The sequence below is a fragment of the Felis catus genome, chromosome B2 (assembly GCF_018350175.1).
Source record: "Felis catus isolate Fca126 chromosome B2, F.catus_Fca126_mat1.0, whole genome shotgun sequence".
In the NCBI taxonomy this organism is placed as follows: domain Eukaryota; kingdom Metazoa; phylum Chordata; class Mammalia; order Carnivora; family Felidae; genus Felis; species Felis catus.
In genome coordinates this window covers 133232052-133243148 of record NC_058372.1, presented here as the reverse complement: position 1 = coordinate 133243148, position 11097 = coordinate 133232052, and positions in this window count along the sequence as shown.

Here is an 11097-nt window from a genome sequence, read left to right as displayed (position 1 = left end):
GCCACCCAGTCTATGGTACTTTGTTATGGCGGTTCTAGCAAACTCATACGGGAATGATCATGGGACTCAAGCCAAAAGGCTCTGTTAAGGCTCAGTGGGACTAAATGCCTTGACTGATTCATAATGTTTCCCGTGACAAGATAGGAGGGGATGGGGAGACGCCTGTTATGAATTTGGCATCCCTGCCTTATGGCCGGTCCTTCCCGCCTCCATCCTCGGCCAGACACCAGCCAAAGGTGGTACCATGTCCCTTCCCTGGCTCCACAAATGCAGAGTCTTTGTTCTTTGGAAACTGATGGGAGTGGGTCATCAATATTATCTTCTTTCTGCTAGATTTACTCTCTCCCATGTTGGCATCTAAATAGCTAAATGGGATGATGCTGAGAGATTCCTCTTACTGGGGAGAAAGGTGAAAGCTGTAATTCCATGTAAATTACATCACAGTATATGCCCTGATTTCATAATTTATGTGGCTGCTTATAGGTAGACCATGTGTAGGTCGTGTGTAGGCCTGTGCATAAGATTTGGCTTTTATTTTGATTTAAGGATACCTAGGGTAATAACTACCATTTTTGCGTGTCCACTATTGATTTGCTCTTTTGGTAGACTAGACTGATTCTTCCCTGGAGAGTCAGCCCTTTCTCACTCTTACCACTTATGTTTATGGAGGTGAGGCTCCCCCGGCTCCAGGGGTGCTCAAGTGACCGAGGGCTGACAAATCGGTGCTTTTTATCCTTTTAACATAGTGTTTGCTTTAGTGATTGGTAAGAGTTCAATTATTTGCCCCCCAAAAAGATTGGTTGAAATCCTAACCCCTAGTACTTCAAAATGTGACCTTATTTGAAGATAGATTCTTTTCAGAGAAAATCGATGTAAAATGAGGCCATTAGGGTGAATCCTAATCCAATAGGACTGGCGTCCCTATCTACAAAAGGGGAAAATTTGGACACTGAAATATGAACAGAGGGAAGACAATGAGAAGACAGACACAAGCAGAATGCAATCTACAAGCCGAGGCTACTAGAAACTGGGACAGAGGCATGGAATAGAGTTTCTTTCCCTCACAGTCCGCAGAAGGAGTGACACCTTGATTTTGGACATCTGGCCTCCAGAACTGTGAAAGAATACGTCTCTGTTGTGTAAGCCACCCAGTCTATGGTACTTTGTTATGGCAGTTCTAGCAAACTCATACAGGAATGATTATGTGACTCAAGCCAAAATCAGAAGGAATGTCAGCATTCTTACTGAGGCAATCGGGAAAGAGACGATCTCTTTTCTTTTATAATTGTGAGAAAGTCAGACTCGGCTTCCAGGTCTGCCAAGTGGACAGAACCTGCCTGCTACTGAAGCCAGCATCCGTGGGCAGGGCAGAGATCACGAGGAAGAGGAGAGAGAGATGTTGTCCTGATGACATCGTTTGAGGCACAGGATTAAAACATTTGAAGTAGCTTCCAGACCTGGAGTCTTTGGTTACATTGGCCAAAAAATTCCTTTTGTTTACTCCAAGTTGGATGGATATTCTATCAGCCCAGTATCTGTCTCCCTGAAAAGGTCCCAACCAAGGCATTTGGCACCTAAGAGTGGACTTGGGGCATGATCGAGCTACCAATGGGGAGACAGCTGTCATCAGTTGATTCTTATTATTGCATAAATATGGCTCAAAACAGTAAAAGGAAGTATGGAAAAAATGCTCATCGTTATGTTCTATAGTATTATATATCCCGATTACAAAAGGTTGAACTCTCACGGAACGTGAACTCTTCCCAGAGCAATTGTCCTGCAGCACATGTAGTGACTTGAAAAGTGTATGTTTTCAATAGAGAAGTGTGAAATTAAATTGAATCACTCAAATATTACTGACACAGGTCAAATTTGTTTGCCATTATCAAGGATTCTTTCTTCGGGCCATTCCCAACGGATACTCGACGAGACAGATACTTTTAAGAAAGGACAGCTTTGGAAACATCACTTAACACTGAGACGTAATAAATATGGTACATTTCAAGTTCACCGATGGTGAAAATACTTCTATAATCTCCACGTCGGGATCCCTGCACAGGCGCATACAAGAAACTTTTTTTTTTTTTAAGTTTATTGATTTAGTTTGAGAGAGAGAGGGAGTGGGAGGGGCAGAGAGAGAGAGAGAGAGAGAGAGAGAGAGAGAGAGAGAGAATCCCAAGCAGGCTCCGTGCTGTCAGCGCAGAGTCTGAAAGTGGCACTCGAACTCATAGACTGTGAGATCATGACCTGAGTCAAAACCAAGGGTTGGATGCTTAACCAACTGAACCGCCCAGGCGCCCCACAATAAACTTTTCTTCCTGAAGAAAAGCAGTCACAGCCTTTCTCAGTGGGATGGTTCTGAGTGGGCACAAAGACACCAGGAGAATTGCTGCTAGGCCAGATTGGGACTTCTATTAAGAATCAGTGGTGAAACCTGGCCCAGGACAGCCATGACCCCGAGTGATTGCCATCTGTTGATTATTGGTTTCACTCCAAATTTTCGGTCTGGCATCCACATTAAAAAAGATATGCACACATATTAGCATCAAAATAATGAACCAACCACCATAGCATCTGTGCCCAGGGCAGAATGAATGGGCCATTTTAAATGCATGGCCCATTCACGCCTAAAGGTGACCTCTGCAGTAATTCTGGAGTACCCTCCTGGATGATTTGGCTGGCTGGGAACACAATTCCGACTTGCTGAATTGTGGGATAAATAACGGATCATTCAAAACTAGAATCTCAAGGAAAAAAAACATATAAGGTTATCCGTTATTTATTTTTGATCAAGGATATCCTTTATCCAAAAAATGATTTAGAGCAGCTTACCTAATAATACCGCTAATAATACAGCTACCTAATGTAGATTTAAAATAAAAACAAAAAAACAAGGCAAAGAGAAAATAAAGTGCACGAAAATCAGATGGTGTCAAGGAGTGAGACTAGTATGAAAAAAGCATGCCCTACAGTCCTAGGTACGTGTTTGTGGTTGGCTTTTGTGCATAAAATACGAGGAAAACTTAATCAGTTACAAGAGTCAGTCTTTATTTTTTTATTTATTATTATTTGTTTTCACGTTCATTCATCTTTGAGAGACCGAGAGAGACAGAGCGTGAGCAGGTGAGGGGCAGAGAGAGAGGGAGACACAGAAGACAGAGCGGGCTCCGGGCTCCGAGCCGTCAGCACAGAGCCTGATGCGGGGCTTGAACCCACCAACCATGAAATCACGACCTGAGCTGAAGGTGGACGCTTCACCGACTGAGCCACCCAGGCGCCCCAAGAATCATTCTTTCAAGAGCAAATGCAAATAGGCAGAGAAAGAAACCAAACCCCTTTCGTTCAGGTAAAGAAGAATGTTGCCTGATGCGGACTCGGGAGGAATGTTCCTTCCACGTAGCAGCATTTCAGGAATATGAGAGAATGCAAGACTGCTCTCCACTTTGCAGGGTCACTGGCTCATGTGTCCTCCCTGCTGTCTTGCCTCAATAAAAGTATTTTTCTCATAGTCATAAAAAAAATCATAGTTCATGTTTACCAAGCCCTTACTGTGAGGCAGGCGCCTTGTTAAGTGCCCTGCTTGCAATATTTCGGTATACAGGACAACAAACTCATGACGTGATAGCAGATCACTGTCCATTCACAGGTGAAAGACAGGCTTGGGCCAGGAGTGACATAGTTAGCGGTTAGTGGATCTATCTGACTCCAAAGTTTCTATCCTTATCTGCTGCAGTATACAACTTTTAAAGGACAGTCTGCAGGGGCGCCTGGGTGGCTCGGGGTTAAGCATCCGACTCTTGGTTTCGGCTCAGATTATGATCACACGGTTTGTGGGCTGGAGCCTCACATCGGGCGCCGCTCTGACAGTGTGGAGCCTGCTTGAGAGTTTCTCTCTCTCTCTTTCTCTCTCTCTCTCTCTCTCTCTCTCTGCCTCTCTCCCACTCTTTCTCTCTCAAAATAAATAAGCTTAACAAACATTGAGCCCTATTTAAAAAATATAAAGAAGGGTCTGCAAGATAGCTAAGAAAACATCTGTAGGTAGCTTCTATTGGCTTTTATTTCCCTCAAGCATTTCCTCCAAGGCTCAGACTCTTCCTGGCGATTCTATCGGGAAAACGAGAAGATAATCTTGTTAACGGATCACGTGCGGTATCATAAAAGTTTAGTGTGTGTCATGTTTATTTCACGAGCTGGAACCCTACCATAGACCTTGTTAAGAGTCTAAATTTCAATACGTCACATTCAAAACGCTCCACTTTGCTCTTCCTTGAACGTCTCATGCTCAGCTTGAGCAGAACAGAAATAGTCCGGAAATGGTTCTAGGGGTGGCAGTCAGTTTATGAGGTACAGGCTGGCCATTCATCCGAAGGTCCTGGACCAGTCATCCTATTGAACTGACATCCCGTGAGCTGTGTGGCCTAGCTAGACTGGTCAGAGAGGCGGAGGTGACTGAGGACAGCTTCCCGTCCAGCCCGCGTCCCTCATGGCAGAGTCAGCCAGAAAGGTTTTCGCAGCGGAAGATACCACAGGAACAGCGTGAAGGCAGGGTGAAGACAGGCCACACAACCACTGGTCTCTCAGCAGTGGCCAGCCTACCCAAATTTAATGCCTTAAAAGGAGCTACCGTTGGTCCGTCTGGGCAAAGCTGGTATGGGACAAAAGGTCGAGACAGATACAGCTCTACAAACATATTGTGTGGGTAGGCACACATGCGCACACACCACAGAATACATAAGGAGAGTAAATGGACTGAGCCTGTCATCTGAAAGCATGGTCACGTGTCTGATGTTTCCCTTCACCATTGGCTCGCTGTCCTCTGTCAGATCACGAATGGACTGAGCCCAGGATATGGCCTAAGTGATTTCTCCTGAAACCTAATGGGACGGCATTGCTCATGAAAATTTGTATTGGTGAAGGTGGTGAAGGAGGCAGGACGGTAATGGGTGCAGGAAGGGAACAAGACCCATCTCTGCGAGATCCGCTGAGTTGAGAGTAGAGTGGGGGTGGGGTGAGGAACTGGGAACTGAAGACAAAGCAAAAACCGGAAGGAATCCGTCTGGACCCAGCCTTCCCTCAACGAGTCCCCTGAAATGTTGTTTTTGTTGGGTTTTGTTTTAACAAGTTTGTTTGTTCACAGCAGGGCACATTTCAAACAGATTTGTTTGAAGATGCATTTAATTACTGTCATGTCGATAATGAAGAGCCTTCTCCCTCTCTCACTCACAAATTTAATTGTACGTACATCCTTCTTCTCTCGTCAACCTCACCTCCAGAAATCTTTCCTTCCATCAGAGCAAATTCTAAATACTCTCCCATTCTTCTCATTCCCTTTAGTCTTTCGCCATCAATTATTCCCTTTCCTGTTTTGTTCTCTCCCTCTCAACTAGTTTTTGCCTCCTTAGTTTACTTTCAGGTAACTCTCATCTTAAAAATAACCTTCCTTGGCGGTGCTTCTTAATCTTTCTCATTTCTTTCCCATTCCAGCTTCTAGAAGGAGTCTGTATCAGTGGTTTCATCTTAGCTGCACCATGGAATCACGGGGGCTTTCATTGGTCTGGGATGTAGACTGGCCACTGATAACTCTTAAAACTCCCCATGTGATTCTAATATGCAACCAAAGTAAAGATGTGCTGGGGTATCCTTGTTTCTATTAATTCCTCCAACCCTCTCCCTTCTGGTTTATGATCACTTCACTTCCCTCAGATTTGCCTTGCTAAATGAATCCATGGTCCAATGACGAGGTTCCATGAGTCTTTTTCAGATCTTCTCTATTTCCTTCCTGAAACTTTCCTACCACTGGTCTCTGGGCAGGTGATTCTCAGTGCCCTGACTTCCACAACCCTTCTTAGAAGTTCTATTTCCTCCCTCGTTAAAATGGCGCCACACTTCACATAGTCACCCGAGCTGGAAACCAGGGCAACATTGTCAACAGTGTCCCTTCGGATTCCATACTCCATGTATCTGTCACCAAGTCTTGCTATTTCTACCTCTTTAAGAGCTGAGTATCTCCTCTTGTCCATTTCCACTGCTTGGCTTAGGGTTGGATTACCATAGCTGAGATTAATGGAAGTTTTCATAATTAGTCTGTTTCTAGTCTTGACCCCCTCACACTTATCTTCTGTATTGCTCCCTACTATGGAACAAAGTTCCTCTACCACAGGGCTACCCTCCGTGTCCCATGATAATCACTCCTTCCTTAACTCCTTGTGCACCTTATATCTAACAACTACCAGCTCCTACTAACCCCACATACACACATACCTCTGGCATCGTGCTTATCAGGTGGTTCTGTAACAATTTACTCTCTTACTCCGCTCACACCAGGCGGATGGAGGAGAGTGATTTTGCATCTTTATATGACAATGCCTACCATCAAAACCGGTATGTAGTGAGTGGTGAATACATTTTGGTTCGGTAAATAAATACATTAATATGCAATTCTCTTATGGGGCATGGCCTTATCTAACAGCTAATATCCAAGCACCTTGCTTAGGGTGACTAACACAGGCAGGCAAGGCTGAAGGAGAGCAATGCAGAGAGAGGCAGCACACCTAGGAACATGTCACCCACTGAATCAGCCCTGCCGGAAGTGCCCTGCTTCTCTTTCAGGTCTAATTTGATGCATATACAAAACCATTCCTTTAAGACAAGTTCAGTGCCACATGTGAGTTTCATTACAGGCCAAATAGGAGACAATAAAGCACCCTGGAGACATAATAATGGCATGAACCTATGGTAGATATGGTCTGGCTCAGGTTTTGAATAAGTATGATATTTAATACCGAAGGACAATATTCCGGGCACCTCTGCCATTTGAAATGGGAGATCACTGATTGATTGGCCACATGGATCGAAGAGTTGAAAGATTTGTAGGGGTGGGGCCCCTCCTCCCACAGAAAGTGAAATGACTCTTGTTTTTTTAATTTTTATTACTATTTATTCATTTTTTTAGAGAGAGAGAGAGAGAGAGAGACATATAGCATGAGTGGGAGAGGGACAAAGAGAGAGGGAGACCCAGAATCCGAAGCAGGCTCCAGGCTCTGAGCAGTCGGCACAGAGCCCGATGCGGGGCTTGAACCCACGAACTGTGAGACCATGACTTGAGTTAAGTCAGACGCCCAACTGACTGAGCCACCCAGGTGCCCCGAAATGACTCTTGTTTAATGTCTCATTTCATTCTTCCTGTTTCATGCCCATTGCCGATGAATTAATTTGAATTCTAATATGTGAGTGGCCATACATATGGGCCTCTAACCAGAAGGTTGTCCCTTCTGTGAAATACCGATTTTATAATCCATGTAGAGAAACGCACATTTCTTCAGCTTTGACACTAACTTGTCTGGGAGCAACTTAGCGAGGAGACGATCGAATCATCAACAGTAAATTGTGTTCTTTGGGGTGCAAACGTCTAATTGCTAATGCATTAATTAAGACAATGCGGGCTTTTTTGCTTCAAGAAACAAAGCCTATAAAAATCACCCCGTTGCCTTTTTCTGACATCACCCTCACCCTCTTCCCGGATATTAGGAATGAGAAAATGAAGATAATTTGCATGCACATTTCTGACAACCATTTTAGGGTTCTGTAATGATAGAGAACAATTAACAAAGGTTTCTCTGGGCTTTGACTGAGCACTTTCTGGGCAAATGGTTTAATGAATGAAGAGGGTGCTTCCTCTGGTTCGATCATGCAACATTCACACACAGGCTGCTTATGTTCAGCTAAGAAAGCAAAGGGCCACTCCACTCCACTTAGGTGTTTGGATAATGTGTCCCTGTCCACAAGATGGCAGTAAATGTTTGATGAGTCTATGATCATTTGAATCTTTTGTGTGTGAATGGGGCTGGGGGGAGAAAGGGGATTCAGACTTGCTCTGGAAGAAAATTTTGTTTATTTGATTTTTATATTGTCTTATATTTTTGTGTCAAATGAAAAGTAACATGTAATTAATTCAAAACGCTTTCAAGTGGGCGACAGTTACATGGCTTATCATAACAGTTAAGCTGTGTCTCATAACAAAGATAATATAATTGTATATGACAAAAGAAGACGAAAAAATTAACGTCTGGCTTGGGGCAATTATAGCGTTCTCAGTATACTGGCTAATAACTTGAAAATACAGTTTACCCTTGAACGATGTGGGGTGTTGGGGGTGCTGACCCCTGTGCAGTCAAAAATCCATACGTAACTTTTGACTCCCCCGAAACTTAAGTTCTAACAGCCTGCCGTCGGCGGGAAGCCTTACCGAAAACATACACAGGCAATTAACACATATTTTGCACGTTCACGACAATAATACCTACCTTTGCTGAATTTTTTCCCTAACATTTTAGGCTATTAGTGCTTCATCTGGGTTTTTTTTTCAAATTGCTGCACATCTCCAGATAATTTTCTACTGCATCTATTGAAAAAAAAATCTGTGGTAAGGAGACCTGGAGGCTTTCAAATCCACGCTGTTCAAGGGCTAACTGTATATGAACAAATTGGCTTATTTCTGAATCCTGGGTGACTGAATGCCATGTGCAAGAGATTGGGGGCGATGCTGCGGTTTGGATTTTCTTCGGGAGGCAGTGGACGACCCCGGCAGGTTTCTGAGCTGAGGAGTAGCCTCCCGGCAGAGCTTTAGAAAGAATAGCCTGGAAGGTGGGTGCAGGATGGATGGAAATGGAACTGAAGAGAAACTGTGCAGCGGTGGATAGTTCTGGAGAGAGGCAGCAGTCGGGTCATATCCAAGCTATCATCCTAAAGCCAGGACCATTAACTTCATTTCTTTAGGTCATTTTCCTCGTAGGAAAAGCAAAAGGTTGGACCAGGTGGCGCTTTTCAGCTCCAAAACCCACAGGCCTGGCTAGGATAATAGAGACAGGGGAATGGATGCAAGCGAGATTCGCAAGGCAGGCAGAGCAGCACCTGGCCCCTGAGTGAAAAGTGAACGGAGGGACGCGGGGACGGGGTGTTGGCAGAAAACAGAGGGAAGAGAAAAGGACGACAGTTTGTGAGGCCGGAAAGACAATGGGGAGGAAGGAGAGAATGGCAACGCCAGCTTTGAGAAGAATACAGTTTCAGTTCTGAACATATTGGTACCCTGGCAGAGTCTGAAGCATTTAAATCACGGACACCAGGATTGCTTAAATTAATCTGAATATTTGGATACATGATCTGCACAGATAATGGCATGATGACTGCCATGGATATTTCCCTTCTTCATCAGCACAGAGTTCGGCACGTGTAACGTCGTTAGAGGAGGCAGAAGGACTTTTTTTTTTTTAAATTTTTTTTTCAACGTTTATTTATTTTTGGGACAGAGAGAGACAGAGCATGAACGGGGGAGGGGCAGAGAGAGAGGGAGACACAGAATCAGAAACAGGCTCCAGGCTCTGAGCCATCAGCCCAGAGCCTGACGCGGGGCTCGAACTCACGGACCGCGAGATCGTGACCTGGCTGAAGTCGGACGCTTAACCGACTGGGCCACCCAGGCGCCCCTTAATTTTTCTTTTTTTAACGTTTATTTATTTTTGAGACAGAGACAGAGCACGAGCGGGGGAGGGGCAGAGAGAGAGGGAGACACAGAATCCGAAGCAGGCTCCGGGCTCCGAGCCGTCAGCACAGAGCCCGATGCGGGGCTCGAACTCAGGAACCGTGAGATCATGACCTGAGCCGAAGTCGGACGCTTCACCGACGGAGCCACCCGGGCGCCCCAAGGAGGCAGACGGACTTTTGAACGTGACGTTGGAACAGGTGCAAAACAGGCGGTTCTTTCCATACAAAGATGGCACCAGGGAGCTGCGTCCTGGGAGCCGGGCCCCATGCTTCCTGCTGTGGTGCCGCACGAGGCTTAGGCCACTCCCGAGCCCTCACGGAGTGACACACACGGGAAGGAAAGCCTGGAGGAAGCACAGGCTGAGTCCTCGTGAAGACCCTGCCCTTAGTCCAATGTTATCTCAAGAGCGGAAGCAACCCAGAGCCAGGTTTTCTCCCCACCCGTTTCTGACCCGACCATGGGGCAAAAAAGACAAAGGTGAGTGAAGCCAACAATGGTTATCAGGGAGTGATTCAAACTGTAATTTCTGGCCCTGTCACAGGGTGGGATCAGACACCCAGCCTAATCGCAGGGACAACACCACCATACGGTGCCAGCTGATACCCAGAAGGGTGGACCGGAGGGTGGGAGGGACAGGGATGTGCCTCCAGATCAGCAGAATTTACAGTCTGTTCGATGCATGTGAATCTGAATGTGATTTCCAAACTTCCTAAAAATCTATACAACACTTTTCCTGAGAGTCTGGATTCGCTCATGTGTCAGGGACCGGGGAGATAATCTGAAGACAGATGACAGCTTTTGGAGACCACCAGTTATCTTTCTCAGCTCGCTAGTGATAAAAATATGAACTGTTCCTTGAAACCAACACTAAAAAGGCTCTGTCCAATTTTCTATTTCCTTTTTTGAAACCTACCTTTCCTTATTTTAAAAATCTTAGTTTAGCAGTTGAAAACAATGTTTTCTACAGTGTGAAGGGGGTTAGCAAGACACAGGGCCATAAGATTACTGGAGGCAGGGGAGGTAAGGAAAAGAAAGAAATCCATAAAGGAAGGAAGCAAGGGCTAAAGTAATTTTTGAAAAGTGAGAAGAAGAAAATGAGCCTCTGGTTAGTGAAATTTGATTTTCTGCCTTGATATTAACCATCACACCTTAGGTCTCAACCATTTGGAGCCTTTGTAGGGATCTATCTACCTGGTCGGTCCCAAACCAGCTTGAGCAGCTCGGTGCAGAAACCACGACTTAATTCTTTCCTGCACCCCCAACACCTACTCTGCCAGCACCTGGTGACGGGACACATTTGCACATATTGTATAAATCAATGACTCACTGCTTTGTTTCTCCCTAGCTTTTTTTTTTTTTAATGTTTAATTTTTTTTATTTTCGAGAGAATGCAAGCGGGGAAGGGGTAGAGAGAGGGGGAAAGAGGATCCAAAGCAGGTTCTGCATTGATAGTTTGATGTGGAGCTCAAACTCATGAACCATGAGATCATGACCTGAGCCAAAGTTGGACGCCCAAATGACTAAACCACCCAGGTGCCCTCTTTCTCCCCATCTGA